The sequence below is a fragment of the Hermetia illucens genome, chromosome 2 (assembly GCF_905115235.1).
Source record: "Hermetia illucens chromosome 2, iHerIll2.2.curated.20191125, whole genome shotgun sequence".
Classification (NCBI taxonomy): domain Eukaryota; kingdom Metazoa; phylum Arthropoda; class Insecta; order Diptera; family Stratiomyidae; genus Hermetia; species Hermetia illucens.
In genome coordinates, this window is record NC_051850.1 from 142,907,322 (window position 1) to 142,926,796 (window position 19,475).

At 41.3% G+C, this 19,475-nt stretch overlaps 1 protein-coding gene across 3 annotated transcripts in view; it reads right to left on the reverse strand.

The window, feature by feature from the left end:
• The window catches only part of LOC119649607 (connectin), a 639,962-nt gene that overhangs the window by 566,476 nt on the left and 54,011 nt on the right, over positions 1-19,475 (reverse strand). For 2 of the 3 annotated variants that reach the window (XM_038051826.1, XM_038051825.1), the window contains exon 2: positions 15,600-15,647. The exons of the other annotated variant lie outside the window; for it this stretch is intronic. The gene's annotated coding sequence lies outside the window, so the exon portion shown is untranslated. The remainder of the gene's footprint in view (positions 1-15,599; positions 15,648-19,475) is intronic. 3 annotated transcript variants of the gene reach the window in all.

The window sequence follows — 19,475 nt, forward strand, 5'->3', positions numbered from 1 at the left end:
GTATAATGACCAACTAGATCAAGAATGACAGTCAAATTCAGAACTTTGACTTTATTGACGGCTCTACTTGCCTCCTACTGCGAATCCAGAGCCTGTTCTGTCATGCTGCTTTTCCAACCTGCCCCTAGATTCAATAGGCTATGTTGAGCCCCAAATGTACTACACTTGTCAAGACAGTTACGACAATGAAATCCTCACACAATTTTTTTGCAGAAAACAGAACCGGTTTCAGTTTGCAGAAACTGTTATGCTCGAAACATCCCACCCCATAGGCTCAGTACTGCTGCTGAACCTTGCAATGATTTAGGTAGTCCTTATGCAATAATCGCAGGCTTCTGTTCGTAGCAAGAAAACTTACGAATCATTTGTCGCTTTCGAGAGGAGAATTTTTGGTCGCCATATGAGACTAGGTAACTGCGTAGCCAATACAATGAAGAAATTTATGACTGATATCGGCATCGTTCGGCTCAATAAGCTGTGGTGGAAAAGAAAAAGTGTATTGAGGCAATTTCTATGGTAGAACCCTACAGTACGTGAAGAGATGATTTTAGAATTAGTTGCCTCGGCTCAGTACCAGGATGTTTAGATTTTTTTGCTAAAACAGACCCCGGTTGCTGCGCCGTTGAAGATGAAAATAGATATGGTTCCTGTTCACTCCTTTTTCCTTTTTCACATTTTTGTTTTTCTTATTTAAATTTTAAAGAAATTTTTGCTTCACTTTCATTATAATCACCCTTAAAGCAGTGCAAGTCTTGAGCCTAAACAGCCATGAAGGACCGGGATTTGAACCCATACGTAACGAGGTCGAAAGGCTGGCTTTCAACCAACACGGTCATAACATCAATGTTGCTAATAATCATCATTTATTCGAGGTTCACGTGGGCGCTACTTACAAAAATATTAATATTGAAAACTTTTGAGTTCTCTCAATTGAAATCCAAATCAAAGAAGCAAACTTGAGCACTCAATTTTAAGCCGCAATTATTTCGGCTTTTTTTTTCTACGAAGAAAATGGCATTAATAATAAAAATTTTCCTGTTAGAAATATATGTCATTGACCTAGCATAAGGCAATGATAAATACCCGCATCCAACCTATTCAAAAGATACATTGCAGCAAGCCGGAAAATGAAATAAATGCTTCCTACGTTCGATTTACTTTCTTCTCTAAAAGGAAATCATGGTCATTTGCCACCTAAGTCGTGACTTCCTTGAACTCCATTCACATTCCTTCTCCTGTCACCTTCTCCCCAACATGAATCCATAGTTCCATAGCGCTAAACCGCATCCAGTTGAAAGGACCACAGCATCGAGAATGGCCAGACGTAACAACAAAGTGTGACTAACATCAAAATTGAAAATTAATTAACCACGAAACTAATTAAGCCTCACCTAATGAACTTGGCACAAACTGGAAAATTTTTGTTCTTCTTTTTTTCCGCTTTTCCTGCTACGCCCCTTCCACCCTCTGCTATTCCCACCTAATTTTTCTGTCCTCTGCCATTGTCCATTAATAAAACTTTTCTTTAGAGAGAGAATTTTTCTTTTGTATTTGCAAAATAATAATAAATAGCCAAGCACTTATTGTTATTAAAGATACAAAACATGATAACGCCATAATACCGAAAACAAGACGGAAAACCTGAGGGCAATATTGAGAGGGTGCAAAGGCGAAGGGCCACGGGAATACTGCAGAACATTGAAACGAAATAGAAAAGAACAGGAGACAAAAAAAACAGGAGCGTAGTCGGGTCCGGAAAATGAGGAAAATAGAAATAATGTCAGCAGATTAGGGACATTTTAGCTGGCTGACTGCGGTTTCTCCAAATGATATAATTAGCACCGAGTATTAGGAGGAAATAAGACTTGATGGGGATTATGGAGGTCCCTTCGATGATTTCCTACGGTGAAGGACCTTAGACTGCTATGGTTACTCAGCTATATTGCGACATCCATTGTAGTTTTTCCATCCCTTATTTGTCTTCTCATGGGATGTTGCACAACAAAATAAACTTGGGGAGATAGAAGAGCAATTTAAATATTTCTCATTTGACAAATGTTTCGAGGGAGCTTCCTCCGCGCTTTGATAAATTCTCAAAAATAAAAATATGTCTGAGGTTAATGGCAGTCAAGTGGTACTTAGAGGTTGGTCGGAGGCACTGAGTGTTCGGATACAACATCATAATAATCCCATCCTACTTGGCCGCCCAAGCAATAGTCTGGGGACCGCCAGCTCGATTCTTCTACATGAAAGATTTTTAGAGTGTTTTCAACCATAGAATAAAGTGCGATCCGTAAAAAAGCAATCATAGTGATGAAATTGAGGTGGAGAGAATTTAAAACGATCCTGGCAAATCAGAAGAACTACTCAAGCAATATGAAGTAAATTTGTAATTACCTGGGAAAATTGGGTGAAAACTAAAGTCTGTAGTATAAGGTGGAAATGTAGAAGATAACTTTAAAAAGAGCACGAATAAAGCTTGGGAAAAAGAAGACCAAAAACTTCCGCTCCCAAGTAAAAAATTTACGATATAAGAATTCGGAAGTTCACATGACAGATATAAAATGGAGGACATACGGAGAAAAAAATTCGCGATGTAGAGACCCGGAACGCCTACTTTTGAAAGCGTGTAAGCGCAGAACCGGCCACAATGCATAAATGAGCAAGTGTTTTATATTTGGTGAAGGAGGTATTCAAACGAAACGCAACCCTACTATAAACGTCATTCGGCGTTTCGACATCCACCTCCTTTGAAGACAACCGCAGGGGATACTTTATAGTGAAAAAGCGGAATCGCTCATCAACTAAGATCTCCCCCAGTGTGAAAAGCGTCGAAAGATAAAGCTGAGGGAGGCAGAATGCTATGAAAAGTGAAGGGGAGTGTAAAACGCATACATAATCCGCCCAAGACTCACAGAGAACAGAATTTTGATCCGAATCCCTTCTTGCATCACGATGCGTGCCAAGCGAACAGAAAAATATGTTCAAAGCCATTATTACTGCACCCCAAACTGCAATATAGCAAAACCGAAGAATACACGAAAAAAGGGTGCTCCTCTAGCGAGCCGGACTTTCCAGTGGGATGACTTTCGCACAAAGAGGGGGATGTGGTATTGGGTGTCCAATAACATGAGTGTACAGATCTTGAATGCCTGGAATCACCAATTAAGGTGGAGGAACTTGGAAAAGAATTTAATGTTAGTTGGGGAAATGCCTGCGCTGTTACTTGTTTTTGGTAGGTCAGATGAATGCGTTATGCACCCGTAACAATCAGCTATCAGGTTGCCGACTAAACAGCACCCCGTCAAAAACAAACTTGCCTGAAAACGTTTGGTACATCATTTCACGCTTGCTTCCCGCGCTACTGACTTAGGGAGGAAATCATAGATCTCCTTGACCAGCGGCAGCGGAGAGAAGAAGAAAAGAAGTGATTAGTTCAAGGTACACTCTACTATCCGGTGCCTCCGCCAATCGAGAATAATACGGATATAACGCCCAACATGGTTTCATCTGTCAATGCTCCTCAGCATTTCTTCTGCATTGTTGACTGAAGAGAGCCCCCCTGTGTCTGTATTGAGTCAGTAGAAAGTTCAATCCAACTTCGGCATCGTCCACCACTCTATTACAAACCTTTCCAAACTTGTGCAAGTGAGGCTGAATACCTGTATGCTATCCTAAAATCTGGATAAAGAAAGAATCAACCTCAATATGTTTTCTATTTAGACATGAATCTAAGTTTCTCCGAGAGAGTTCTCACCCATTCATTGTATATTGCCTTCTTCATGAGTGAACACCTCCCTTGAGTCAGATGCTTATGAATAGTTTTGGGATCCCAACCGGCTCTGAGGCAGTGAAACAAACAGACGCTATACGGAAATCTCCCCGTTTCTGTACTGGTGAAAGGTGCTTGCGACATACTTTCCTGCTAAGAGCATAGTGAATACCTCAGCACCATAGAACGGAACGGAGTGGATTGTACTTATAAGAAGGCGCCTCCTGTCCGAGACAGAGGGTCCTAAAGGTTGAAAATCATTCGTCCAAGGCGTCAACAAGCGCACGAAAGGTCGAATCGCGCTCCGTTCAGCAACGGCGCATCTTCCTAGTCCTTCTCTGTAAAGGCCAATATTATTTTCCGCATCGCCTCTCGTAGTACACGCAATGTAAATATATTTGAAATATTTTGCGGAGCTTGAATCTACTTTCACTCACTTATCCTAAGCCTATGCAGGTCCCATAACGCCAAACAGCATGGGTCCTTTGGCTCTCTCAATCAAGGTTGTGTTCTGTGTGGTGTAGATTCAGAGGAATTGTTACATGTCGTCTACATCTATCTAGTGTACTGTGACATCTAGACGAGTTGGGCGTTCACGTAGTGAATGGTATCCTCGGAGTTATCTAATGCGTGCTAGTAGTGATACAGTTCGATGCGTTTCTAACGACGGAGGGAGTTCCACGACGCTGCTACAGTATGATGCGCAAATGACCATAGTAGTCTCGGTCGTCAGCCACCAGTTCCGTGTATTTTGTATTGGTGTTTTCTAGTGATTTTTAAGCATCCACTATAAATCTCCCTGCTCTAAGACTGCACTGACATGGGGATAAATTCCCAGCAGCACATATCACTTCAGTGAATCTACTCCATATGAGCTTTTACAGCCCCTTCCCGGGTTGGTCAAACATATAGAGTAGTGGTTATGGACACAGCAGCATAGAAAAGCTGGACCGCAGCTGCAAAGGCCCGGCTTCTGGTTGGCAAGGATCGAATGTGCCGTTTGGTAACATCAAGTTAAATGGGATGTGTAGGAAAAACGCCGCATATTACTATTGTTTGTTTGTTTTATAACCAAGTCCCGGTTTATCCCCATATTCTTCCTCGACCTGATCTTGCAGCAGCGACGTTTGTTTTTATTTATTTCCACTACTTGAAGCGTCACAAGGCATCATTTTCAAGTTCAAAACTTAGTTGGCGACTTTGTCAGTTACCTCCACTTCTGCGTGTTCAAAGAACTTCGACGAATGTTCCAGGACATTCACGGTATAAACCAAAGTGGAATTACCAGTGAGTACAGCCGTTATCCGCTCGAAAACTTTCAATGGGTTTTCTGACATTTGAGAGAACAAAATTTTATTAATGAAGAACTTTGACTGCGTCATGTTTGGACATTTGGGATATTTGGGTAGCAACCGCATTTATCAATCCAATCAATAGAAAATGTTTTCGGGAAAAGCGCATATTGCCAAGAAGTGCAACCGGAACCGCAACCGCTATTGAAGAAAAGGAAGGACAAGATATCAGGCTTATTGCCAGAAATGGTAAATGTCAGGAATTTATAAAGGCTTCCACTGCAAGCAGAAAATGAAGTTCATTAAATAAACCTCATTCATTTCCAGAGTCCCTCAGAAATTGCTTGTGCAGACCATTTCGAAACCCACGATCAAAATTGCCATCATAAGTGAGCCCCAGAGAAACCTAAACGGTGGTATATAGAGGATAGATTCCACTGACGGAATGGCGATGCAGGTATTCATTCCTTAAACGATACGATGTGCCAGGAGTTGGTCAACTAGTGACTTTGTAAAGATGAAAATAGTGGATGGCAAGTTTCATATTGTCTCAATTTGAAAACACGCTAGACAACCCTACTTTCGACACAAGGCGATGGTTACTGATGATATATTGGTACGCGAAAGGAAAGGCAACGAGACTAACGCCAGTGACCGCAGTTTCTTATAAGCTTTTGAGAAGTTGGACATATTACTGGTCACACTAATGTCGGATAGAGATGTTTGGTTCAGTTGAAGATCTGACTGTTGACAGCACTGGAGTGGAGAAATTTCTTGACACAGCAGCCACCACCGATCCTTCATTTTTGAAGTATAAAGGGAGCCACAGAACAGGAAAACCGACGGTCCAAAATCAAAATAAAGAAGTACACCAGATTGGTTTGAAAAGCATTAGATAAGGGAGTGTTGATAGAGCTGTATAATAAGACCAATACTTGCTCTCTATATGATACAATGCATCGCCGAAACATTTAACATGTCCGCGCCAAGGAAGTATGCGTTGTCCAACAGACGGCTCAGCTACATGTGGATTTGTGTGTGAACTAACTTTCGATGTAAATGAGCCAGAAAACGGTTGGCAAGACTAGCCAATTATAAGAAAGCTACCAAAAACCTTAAATTAGTTATTTAATGGTGGAAACCAGACTGTTTTAAGTAAATCTGTGCAGAAGTTCACGTGAATTCATTAAAGGAGCCCTATCGTTCATTGTTCATCTTCACAATTTGCATTCCAGATTATTTAGATGAAAATTATCCAGGGTTTGTTTCTCCAGCGCAAGAAGACACCAACAGCTCCCACAAGCCTGGAGATATGGGAAAAAATCCCACAGTAACTAGAGACACTTACGACATTCTCAATAAATCGTATCTATACAATCATCACATCCTGCGAGGTGGTATTTAATGATACAACAGCATCTTTGCCTATCAATGATTGTACGTGAGAAAGGAAATCCGCGTGCAATCATTGACCAACACCCTATTCAGCGACAAAGCAGCAAATTGGAACTGGGACTACCACCACTCTGTTGGACAAATCGAGTAGACCTCTTTTTGTAATTTTCGTAAGGTACTTCACCAACTGTTCAAGGACTCTGTATAATATTGGGATATCCTTCAGCTGATGCGAGACCACACGAGAGATTCGAGTACTAGCGCCAGCCTTAATTATCAGGGCGTTCCTACATCAGATGCACCAAAACCCCCAACCTATATACCATTTCAACGGTCTAATTCTTCTCTATACAAGTTACCACGAATTAAGCTACTTTTCTCCAAGCTCGAAGTGGGCCAGCCCTGAAATCCGCCCTTATGCAGATTTTACAGTCTTGGATGAACATATTTCACGAATTGAAGCCTCCATTAGTTCGGTACGAAAATCATTAACGACGGTTGGTACAAATAGATTACACATTAATCTCAAGATAATCGACGGGACTAGTCACCCCGCAATAGGCAGAGTAACAACTGATATAACATTTCGTGATCGGACCGAATCGTTGTTAACGCAGAATTCATACGTTGGTGCTGATTTTGTGCACAACTGGGATTCATACAAGACATCTTTGCACCTTCAGTGTGTTCAATTGGCAATGTTGAGAACGTCATCTAACACAACTTGACGATACACCAGCGAGCAAGGTTCGATGCTGTTATTGGCAGTTTTCCGTCTTGCGAGTCAGAGGACTTAGGACGTGCATATTTAACGATACGTAATCGAAGTGTTGAAAGGCCCCCCCCCCCTTACATTTCCGAGCCTATCTAACAAACAGGCAAGCAAGGGCATGTCGACCGAGCACTTCGAAGGAACTCTAGTATTTGCGGGCGGACCGACATAGTAAAATTCAACAACTCTCCATGTCCATGTCGTCCATGTCGAGGAAATATTTCCGGCACTATCAGTAGAGGTTGTTAAAACCCCAGGCAAACTATTCTGCTATAGATCCATACGCTTCTTCAAACTAATGGGAAATATCGTAGAGCGGGTAATCTATAATACAATAAATTTCTCGTATTAGTTGAGAGCCTGATGGCCTTTATGATCGGTCATATGGAGCCGTAAAACGAGTTCAACCATTGACGCCATTATATTAGGCAGTGGGCTACAGTGGCTTTACGGCAGCTACGTCAACAACTTAGCACTGGTTGTGGTTGCAAAATATCACGTAGATGCAGAATTATACTCATCCGTGGCAATTAGTGCTGTTAAGAATGGTTAGAAAACGTCGGACCGACAGTTGTGGAGAAAAAAAGGGAACATCTTTTATCACCAAGCAACATACGAAAAAATCACACCCGCATTCCATTTGGAAACCGTACAACCACCTCTAAGCCACTCATTAAATATACTGTAGGGAACATAGATACTACGCTGAATTTTTAGCAACAGATGTAGTATAATTACTTCCACGCATCCATTGCGATTAAGGTTCTGGTTTCCATCGCCAAATGGGTGACACTGCATGTTTCATGCTCCGTACATAAACTGGGCACCAACTACAGAAAAGCGGTACTAAGGGGATGTTCTGCCTTCAACGATGCGAAATCTCTGTTAAGTGAAAAACTTACAGTGACAGCACAAAGCCAAATACAAACTTCCATGGTGAATTGTGATTCGACCCCAGGTCGCGTGCCTCGCTAACTCGGTGAGCAACTGATCAAGACGAGCCGACTCCTCTTCTAAAAGGGGCAAAGGCTGAAGAAGATGAGGAAGAAGAAGAGGTTCCATGGAACAGTAGGAGATTCGAGGTGGTTTTAATGGGTAAAAGTTTCACATATTAACGTACCCTAACCAGCACCGACCATCGCTGGGGTCGTCTCTGTGCTGTCCGTTTGCTCTAGGCTTATCACCTTCACAGCACTTAGTGTGATAGTAACGAAACAGAAGTACAATTTCGTTGGAAACTGAAAAAAGAAAAAAGTAAATAAAGAAGCAACAAAAAGGGACAGAGTGGATGCTCTACAGTCCAGAGAGAAGAAGAAACATGTGAGCAGATTACGTGACCTAACGGGAAAACTTTTCTTTCTTCCTCACTTTTCATTACAGATCACAAACGGAAGGTCTACCTTTCTCAGGAAATCTTCCTCCAGTTAACTTGGCTAGACGTTGAATAGAGAAAGGAAGGAAAGGATACTCTGCCTTTGTTTCGTTCACCTGTCCAATCCGAGCCTTTACATAATCTACCTAATCAGGGAATAATATAAAATGATAGGAAGACAGCGGACTGACAGGCATTGTATCGATTGGTATTACCAAGCATCCAAAGGAGTCCCATTTAGAATTTTCCAGAACATAAATACTTTATGAGCGATTTACTTATCAACTGAAAACATCTAAATCGACATCTGTCCTGCAAGATGGCTATAAGCTCCCCCAAACGATCCCAAGTCCTTCAATTAAAAAATGAATACCTAAGATCAACGTTTACAACGCTTTTCCTGGAATTTTCATGTTGAAATTGTGAGCATTATACAATTCTACTCTTGATATATAAATTCTTCTCCTATTGGTGCGGCCATCCCTCAGCCCACTGGGTTCCTAGCTAAATGGTCCCGGCACTTAAAAAGAGGACGAATAGGATAGCATTAGATCAAAGCTCAAAACTTCTTTTTTTTTTGCAGAAGTCATGCCATTAACAATTCAAAACACTTATTAATGAAGAGAGAATTCGTAATGTCGGAACGCGGAGCCGTCTTCAATGGAAATCAAGATGAAGATGTTGGCTGTGGCAGTGAAAGGAAAAGTTAAGTGAAAAACAAGTGGCATAGCATGGCTAGGGAGTATGATGCGGTGGCGACAAAGGCAAAAGGAAAAATTAAAGAGTACGGATGAAGTGGTCGTTATGCCGAGATAAAAATGAATAAGATGAAAAGGACTCAAGTCGAAATGAACACACAAACGCTAAGTTGCTAAGAGTAAGACGAGTCGCACAGAAATGATCCGACTCCTTTTCGGAATTGAATACAAAAAAAAACTCTGAGGAAACTGGTAAAAGCAACCACATAATGAAGGAGGAGGCGGCAAACGAAAGTAAAATCTCCCAACAAATTCAAATATCGCCGGCGAATGGCAAAGCATAAAATTAATTTTGACCCTCTATTGATTGTTCCGTATCGACGCTTGCTTCCTCGAAATTGATGTTCGCATTCAACAAAGTGCAAGTAATTTAGGCTCTCATTTATCTCTACTATCTATTCGGAATCATCAATCTAATGTAGGCTCGGAGATACGGATCAAATGCTAGTTATCCTAATTCAAATCTGGATTATTCGCAGGAGTTAACCCTATTGGTGTAGCACGTGAGATCAAAGGCAAATTCATTGAAGGAAGGAATTTTGTAATCAGGAAGAGAAAAGGAAATTTAAAGAACACGATCCATTCTTGTGCTGTTCGACAAAGTACATTAAATGTGTCCAGAATACTCTAAAACGAAGATAATATGTGAGAAGTTAACTTCCAATCAACGTCCATTTAATTGACCGTAAAATCTGTCGTTTATCCTTAGATAGATAAGTTGAAAGTTTACTTTATGAGAACAAACAGCTTTCACCACAAATTGTCTAATCTAAAGCCCACAATACTCTCCATTGACTACAAACAACAACTTTTTCACTTACTACACACATTCCTACATCATGACCAACAAAAGGTTAGAAGGAAACTCCCATTGCTGCTAAACTACGTCAGTTAAGTGAAAGAATTGTTCCGTTTCCTAGGATATTCGTTACGTGGACCTTTTATCTAAATCACCTCAGGTTGAGACCTATTTCTTGAAGACACAATTCCGGCAAAAACAGAAAGCCCACAGGGATGCCTTCGGATCGATATTAGTCCAATTTCTTGACTTCTCACACCTTCGTATCTTTACATAGCACATACTCTTACATTTCTTCCCCACACGGAACAAGCCAGGTCAAGTGAGTGGAGGAAGGGACGAAAAGAACAGAAATATTTCTCGACCTGAATTGCTGGGAGGGAACGAAGTCCCAATGCTCTTGAACTTTCCCAGAACATTGAGAACATATCATGACAGTTATCCATAATTCGTCGCCTCATCACATCATCACCTTTCTGTTCGTCTTACTTGCTAAAAGGAATGTTACGCTGTGCGGTTCCATCACTTCCTGGGCCATTTGAACACCCCCGACAAGCTCTCGGAAATGGGCCACTTTGCAAGTTCTGCTCTGGTCCTAAATTGAAGACGATAAATAACAAGCGCCTGCAATCGGTCTTTCAAACTGTCCAACCGAATCTGCAAACTTTGCACAAACATTTCATCGAGATAAGACCAATATGACATGAGAAGTGACACTTGGCCAACTTACGGTCTGCTCCTTTGGCAAGCATGTGGCAAATGCATGTGCAGGTGAGAAAATATCCTGGAAGTTATCAAGCCGAGGGAAGTGGTGAGAATATTACTTGGGAGAAGGAGTTATTTAATTGACTGCTCGGAAATTAGCAGGGATGATACGCATTTATTATCACGAGATTTACGCACAGTGGCCGACATGGGAGCTCACGTTTCCTCATCAGGAGAAAATGGCCGTTTACCGCTTGGGAAGGGACTGTTTAAGTCGAAATCAGGTTGCAGAATAATGAGAATGCCACTTGACCTGAATAATGACGAATAAATCAAGGAAGATATTGTATAGCTTTTCAGGTAGAAGTAGGTTCCTGGAAATACCAATTATTGGTAGTACCTTTCTGAAATCATTAATTATTATCACATATGTTGATTAATGAACATCCTTCGAAGGCTATTGCAGCAAAGTATTGCTGTTAGTCAAATCATTCTGTTTGAAATGTCGGAATATGCATATGACCCCTCCAAACTCAATTTGTGCATGCCCCGTCGAACAAGGTCGTTCATTTTTTTCATGGACGCTTACTGATACCTCAATCAAGACACTACGGACAAACGAGATGGCATTTCCCAAAACGAAACTGCAAATATATGGTCATCGTTTTGATATTCGAACAAACATCTCAAGCTAGAAATTGTTGTTTTTCATGGATATCTTACTGAGTCCTTGCTTCACATCGTCACAGCTGATTTTGCAAGTGTTACAAGGATATCTCGAAAAACTACATCAGACCGCATGGAGCAAAGATAGCAAAATATCATCATCATGTTCCCCATCAATTCACAATCGATCGAAATTCAGAGGAAAAGAACAAAAACAGGATGGAATCATCATTGCAAAGTATCTACGAAGGATATGCAACTGAAAAAGATTTTATTCACATGCGTTTAGGATGCTTTTTTTTTGCGTGAGTTAAATGTTATGAAAACAATAAATATAGAGATGGTAATTGGCCCTTTCAGAAATCGGTGTCACTTTTTTTTATCCTGTGGAATATAAGTTTCCCCATGGAGATTTGTGAAAGGCATGGTCTCCACTTCGATTAAAAGTCCATACTTGGTGCTTAGGGAGCTGATATCTAAAAGGATGCGAAAAACTGACCACCTAAATACCCAGCCTACCAGCTGCATTATCTTATCTGCTTCTACCATAAAAAAACGAAAGTAAAGGAGATTATTGATGTGAAGCGATGTGTAGCGATACCAGTATTCGAAAATGGAACCATGCTAGGGAGAGACGATGAAACTTAAAGAACTACCACCCAGTGACAAGGACAGCATTATCAAAGAAAGCGAAATTCCTTGTGAATGAGAACGTGGACGTTGATGCACCACCAAGTTAGACGGTGCTTAGGCAAGTCGGACGTGAGGTAACGTTAATTTTGGCAGAAGGCGGGATAAATTGGTAACTCCGATGAGTTCAACAATGTACTCAGCGGACGCTTATCTCCTAAAAACGACCACAAAAATATAAACCAAAACTCCAGCTGTGCCAAAGCTTCGGAAAGCTTCATGCCAGAGCCCACATCTACCTTCGATGTAGGGATTAGACCCGGTGTGTAGGGACTATGAAGCTGTCCTATAGGAATACTCACTTGAAAACGGGAAAGGAGAAAACTCATGAGCCAACGGCAACTTTATCTTTGACCGCTGTCTTAGGAGTTTCGTCGAACAATTATAATGCCATTCTACGAAAGTATCTGTTGAAGGAATGTTGAAGCCCAGATGGAACCCAAAATTTATTAATCAAGGTATTTGCGATTGACTCCTTCAACAGGACGAGGCTACGTTAAAGTGGCTCCACCAGAAATCCTCAGTGATAAGTTCTTCGGCCGGCCTAAGTTCGTAAGTTTTGTGAACATTGAGCTAACTAGGGCAGATCATGACAGAGATTGGAAGGCCGCCACTGAGTGAACAGAACCTGGTCATTGATTTCGGACCCTGGAGGATATGTTTCATAAGCAACAAGAAAGATAAATACCCAGATGTGGAGTGTTTCAGCCTATTACTCTAACTGTTTGCTGACCCGTTTTTCTTGGAACGATCGAAATTCAATCATAGCAAGAGATTTCAACGGGGATAGGTTCTGAGAACGAGTTACACTTTTCAAAATATACATTTTGAGCCCTCACTCCCCTCCTCCCCCAATATTAGAAATAAAATCAGTTTCTACAAGAACTGACCAAACCCATTCATTTAATATAATTTCATACCCCACTTTCGGATGTATGAGAAGCCTCTTTATACTTAACAGAAAGTGGCGCCACTTGCTATATGGAAAGGGATACATAAACCACATGTTCTCATCAAATTTCGTACCAATAAGCTCAGTCATTTCTGAATAAATAGGGTGTGACCAACAGACGGACAAACGAACCGACTACTGGCGGACAGACGGGCAGGGAGAAAGAGGTAACCTCTATAAGAGAGGGATCAAAACGGCTACAATCAGTGAGCCCTATTGCAACAATAAAAGTTGCGCCTGGATTACAGATGTAACTAAAATCCAAATGCAAGTATACTGGCCTCGGATGCAAGAAATCGAAACCCCAAGATCATAGCGAGTGATTCAGACAGTCGATTTACGAACACCAGGGGCCGTACCCTGCTCGAGTCTTTCACAGGGTGAGGGTCTACAGTCGACCTGGCATATGTGAGTACTACACTGGCGAAGAGAACGGTGCGGGTTATCAATGAGCATTATACTCATAGCGGGCACCAGACAATTTTCCTCCAGATCTAATATATGCGCCAAGGGGTGATGTGTATTCCCGTGGAGCTGGAAACCAGGGATGGTTATGAAAAAGTTTGAAGAGGATGCATACTTAGAAATACTATTGGGAAGCTGCAATCTCAAAGGTAGAACAAACAATGAGACGCATGATGAGAGCATGTAAGCTGCCATACCGAGGCGATGATTCCTCGCAAAAAGGCGGTCAAACTATTGCTGGAATTAAGAAATCGTGGAGTTGCGGGCTGCATGTTTTCGAACTAGGAGAAAGACCAGACTGCCAATGATTTAGAGGAAAACCATACTTCGCTGAGAAGTGGCAAGTAGATGTGAACCTTCGAGGTAGGCTTAAGCAGGCTGAACGGACCAGCAAGCGAGAATGATTCGAGGAACTTTGCGCAAAGGCAGACCAAAGCCGCTGGTGAACAGCACACAGAACGGTTATGAAGAATATGAGTGGGCCAACACCACAAGCGACCTGCCCATCTACACCATACCTGCGGTAACTGACGAGGAGTTTTCAAAGATTTGCCGGAGAATCGGTGATAATAAAGCTTTCAAACTCGTTGTTAGGGCCACACCCGACTGGTTTATCAGCGTATTTGAAACATGCATGATAGAAAGGAGTTTTCCCCGCTCTGTTGAAGAGGCAAAAACTAGTTTTGCTCCCGAATCCTAATAAGCAACCGGAACATCCATCATCGTGGTAGAAAAGATGCTCGAAAGAACCATCTACAGTAGACGCCTCCCTACGATTGAGTATAAGAATGGACTATCGGAGCGATAATTTGGATTTCGACAAGCCCACTCAACGATAGAAGCCATAGACGTGGAGGTAGCTTGAGAATCGATGTCGTCTTATAAAAGTTATGCCGTTGTAACGTTGGACGCCAGAAATGCATTCAGTCCAGCCAGCTGGGAGTGAATAAAAAGCTCATTAGCTAAAACTGTTGTCGGTAGTTATTTGACTATGCTGCTCGAAAGTTCCCTCTTGGAAAAGACACTTTGGTATGATATGGATGAGGGACCTAAGCAATACACCGTCACAATAGGAGAACTACAAGGCTCAGTACTCGGAAGGTGATGTACAATGGGGTCTTTGTCCTTTCCGTGCCAAAGGAGTCCATGATAATCGGTTTCGCAGATGGTCTAGCCGCGGTTGTCGTCGCGAAACGATTAGCACCATAAAACGTGACTAGAAATGGTGGTCTTTTGTTCCGCAAGGTCAACAAAAGACGAAGGCGATTTTGACTACCAACCTTAGGAAGGGGAATATGATTAGTATGCGCGTTGGTGGCCACATTATCAATTCAAAGCCGGTTATCAAATACCTGGGGGTGATGATTGACGCTAAAATAAACTTCAAACGACACATATACAGTCATTCTTCAGTTTAATAAAGGGAAAGGAACTAAGATCTTTCACTATCAAAGCTCCATAAGATCCAGAGCTTGTTTTCTGATATCAAATTTATTAGAAACAACTGGGACACCTTTAGAATATACTGTGAGAAATGAGAGAGTGAAATACAGATTTCAAGGGTGTCCAGGGTACTTCAACGTCATAAATCGGCCAAGGTGAGTACAATGACAATTTCTAGAGTTGAATCTGCGTCGGTTTTGATAGAACTGTATCCATGAAACCTAGTGGTAGAATTGATAATGGAACTTTTGACGCGGGAATATTACTGGAACGCAACTGCTATGCTACCCTTTGAGCATTTTAGCGCCCCTGCAATGGGTGGGCCAAGGACATCGTCGCGTTCCTGTTCGCATTAATAGACAGAACACCAAAGGCGCTGAACCAGTTGTATATGTATAATAGGTAGAAATTTTGGACTCTATTTTACTGCCACTTTCGTGTGGCGAACCACTTGATTAATCCAAAAACTCATTGGGTAGTATAATCCGTATGAAACAGAACTATATTTAACGAATTACCTTATTTTATACTCCACTCCTAAGCTGGAACTCCAATTATACCGCTATCTGTAAGAAATTAACAAAAGATACTTAGAAGAACATCGTGCTCAATGGCTTGTTTGAAAATTGGGGAAAAAACAAATAGGATTGCATGAAGTATGCTAGGTGAATTGAAAGTGTTTTTTAAGAGTTGAAATTGTGATTTTGATTATAAACTTAAACTTAAATATGGTAATATACTATTATTAACTTTATTTGTAGATTCTGAGAACGAAATCTGTTTCATTTTTTGGAGCACAGATTTTCAATCTTCACTCTGCTAACTTCACCTAATGTAAGAAATCAGTTTCGTAAAATACTAATCGATCCCTTTCAGTTGATACCCCACATGACCATATTCTGTAAAAAAAAAATCTACACCCCTCTTTTGCATGTATGGGGAGCCACTCTTGAAACTCAACACAAAATGGCGGTACTTGCTGCATGTAAAGGGACACACAGACCACATGTTCTCACCAAATTTCGTAACAATCGGTTCAGCCGTTTCGAAGTAAATCAGGTGTGGCAGACAGATAGACTGACAGACAGACCTAGACGAGATAGTGATGAACCTCTTCTTACAAAATGTGAATACCGCTAACCTTCATATTGTCCAAGTGGATCCCGTCGAAATCTCAATGGTAAGCGAGAAAGAGGTCCTGGAAGCTGCAAACAAAATAGCAGAAAGTAAGGCTCCTGGCTTGAATAGTATCCCCAAAAAGCCCTTGACCCAGCAGTGAGTAGAGCTTCAAATATGTTTACCGGGGTATTTACCGCATGTCTTAAGGAGCATTTGCCACAGAATGGAAAAAACAGAGGCTGGCTCTCATACTTAACCCCCTTTGTGTGAACTTTCATCAAACAGACCGAAATGCCTTTTAAATAATATCGGCAAATTATTATATTTATTCTGTAACAGATTACAGCTGAAAAGGAAAGCGGTCTCCCTGAGAATCAGTCCGGTTCTCGACGGATGCAGTTAGTCTGGTGCCTAACACAGATAAGGCCACATTTGGCGAGGACAAAAACTTTGCAGCAATCACACTCGAAGTGAAGAGGCCTTCAATTTCGCCAGCTGGAGCAAAATACTTGAGTCCCTAATCATCTTGGGCGGGCCGAACTACCTGATGCGTATCGTTGCCGACTTACTAATCGATAGGCTCCTGTGCTGCGAATCATATGAGGGAATGAAATTATTTTAAATGACATGTGGAGTTTCACATGGGTCCGTTCCAGGCTCACTCTTGTGGATTATCATATATAACGGAGTACTGACACTAGACCTCCCTACTGTTGTGGCCTCCATTGATTTGCATAAGTCGAGTTTTATGCTAATGTAGCAGTCTATGACATTAAGTCCGGATTAGAGAATACTGGTCTACTTTTCCCAGAACATAAAACGGAAATTCACGTCCGTGAAGGTCAAAGTTGGAGCGAAAATCATTCATTCCAAGCAAACGCTCAAATACTTAGACGTAGTGATGGACTAGAGACTTAACTTCAAATCACTTGTGGAGTGTGCAGCAAACATGGCATATAACATTGGACCGCTGATTGCGAGAATGCTACCAAATATGGTGGCCCAAGGCCGAGCCGCCGACTCCTTATTCGAGGGTGGTCAGTTCGACCCTACGGTATGCAGCCACAGTGTGGGCTGATGAACTAAAAATACAACAAATAAGAGAAAGATTTGAGCTACGTATCGCGTAAGTGCACTCAGAACATAATACGCTTACAGAACAAAATCCGATGAAGCAGTCTGCGTGATAGCAAGAATGATCCCCATTGATCCCCATTTGGTGAGAGAAGGAAAACGACTTTACGATGGAACGTATCTTACCGGGAAAATCTTCTACCCGTCGGCGGCAGTTTGCACGAAGTGAAACTATCGCGGAACGGCAGAAGAAGCAGGATGTGTCAGAAAAAGGCCGTTGGGCCCACAGAATCATATGGAATATACGGTAATCCGTATACCGCGAGGTCGGTTTCGACCTAACCCAATTCTTCAGAAGACACGGAGGCCGAATATTGCAAAGGACGCAGAACACATTTCATTTCATTGCCCGAAATTCACAGCCCCGAGGGCTACATTGTAAGCTACAACTGACGAGCACTTTTCACCATAACATAATTGAAATAATAGAAACTTGTTGTTTCTTTTTCGTTGGTGTGGATATTTATTCTTGCAAATACCGAGATTTCGGGAACCACTTGTTCCCTTCACCAGTACTAACAAGTTGTTAGCACTTTACTTCCCAATATTGATGTGATTGCATTTTCGCCAAATTGATATTTTCGATCCTGGTGTGATACCAAAGCAGTAGGTATTACGTTAAGTTTTGCACTTAACTCTCCAAAGTTCTGAGCCTGATTAAAATAAAGGTATGAAAGACCGACATTTTAGTGGAGAAGCACTTTTGTGTGAACGCAACTGGACTTTCAACTTTGCCACTTTTTCAGGTTATGTGGTAAACAAAACCTTATTAAAATTGGTTTACTGTCTGTCCGTTCGTCCGGATGTCTGCCTCTTGTCACACCTATTTTCATAGAAACAATTACACCTACTAACATGAAATTTGGCGGAAAGCTGGGAAGTGTGAATCCCCTTGCATGCAGTGAGGTATTTTTGCTAGCTGAAATCGTAACTGAAAATTGAGAACTTGACACTAGAATCAAACAGCGCTAAAATGGACAACTATATGTACTTATGTTCGTAGCTAAAATAAATTTTTTAAAAAGGAAATTGAAATAAATTTTATGAAAAAAAAATTTTAATTCCGCTTTGCAGGCTTCAAATGAAATTTCAGGATACTATTATCCACGATTGAAAACCGTGAAATGCATTGTCGAAAATAACTGTACACTATTTCAACGTTACTCTCCAGAATTCACGAACCCCCATTTATATCCCAGAAGAACAGAAGACATAACCCGCCCTATCTGTGGCTATTTTCTATCCGGGTTCTGTTTGTTTACTCTTCCAATTGAATATCAACTAAAAGCCACGCACCCAAACTGGAATAACATAAAATTGTTGTTTCAGAAACATTTGCTTGTGGCTGAAAGCCAACTCCGCCGATCAGCTTCAACGAGGTTTTCCGCTTTCAGATATCAAAATATCAATAAGTCCTATATATTGATTTGCATTTAAGACGTTCCCGAACTTCATTTCAGACTAAACATTCGATAGTCGAAAGTAACAGTGGTTGGACCGAAGGAAGTTTATTGAATGCAAGATAAACAATAATCAGAAGTCGGACGTTTGCATTCTGGTTCTGATAATGATAACTGTGGGAAAGTAAGAGATATTGGAGTTTCGAACTTGGACTAGAAGAGAGGGTGCAGATGATGACGTCTTGCTTTTGCAGATTAATCCGCCCCAAGCGCGATCCTTTCAAAATGTGTAATTAATATGGGACTTGAGATATTTATTACATTTGAGCAGGAGAGTGTGTGGTATATGCACAAAGTAGCATTATATGCAAGAATCTTCAAGCAAGATAACGAAAACTGTTGTGAAGTTCATAAGAGGATTCCAGATATGCAATTTTGCATGATTTGTTAGCACTGCACCTGTGTCTTCGTTAACATGTATAATATCATGCGAAGTGCAGAGCACGTCTATTGGAAAGATATTTTCCATCATTGATATTGCTTGACAGCTTGCCAAATCGGATTTGAATGTATGTATTGTTTCAGATATTTGGATGAAATCATCGAAACAGGACTTATAATGTTTCAAAAAAAGTAGCATCCAATGTAAATTGTTTAAACGCAGAGAACCTTCGCGGTTACCTGAAATGCCCTTCAGTAACCCACTTGACTTCCCGAGACGCCGGACAGATATTGACGAAA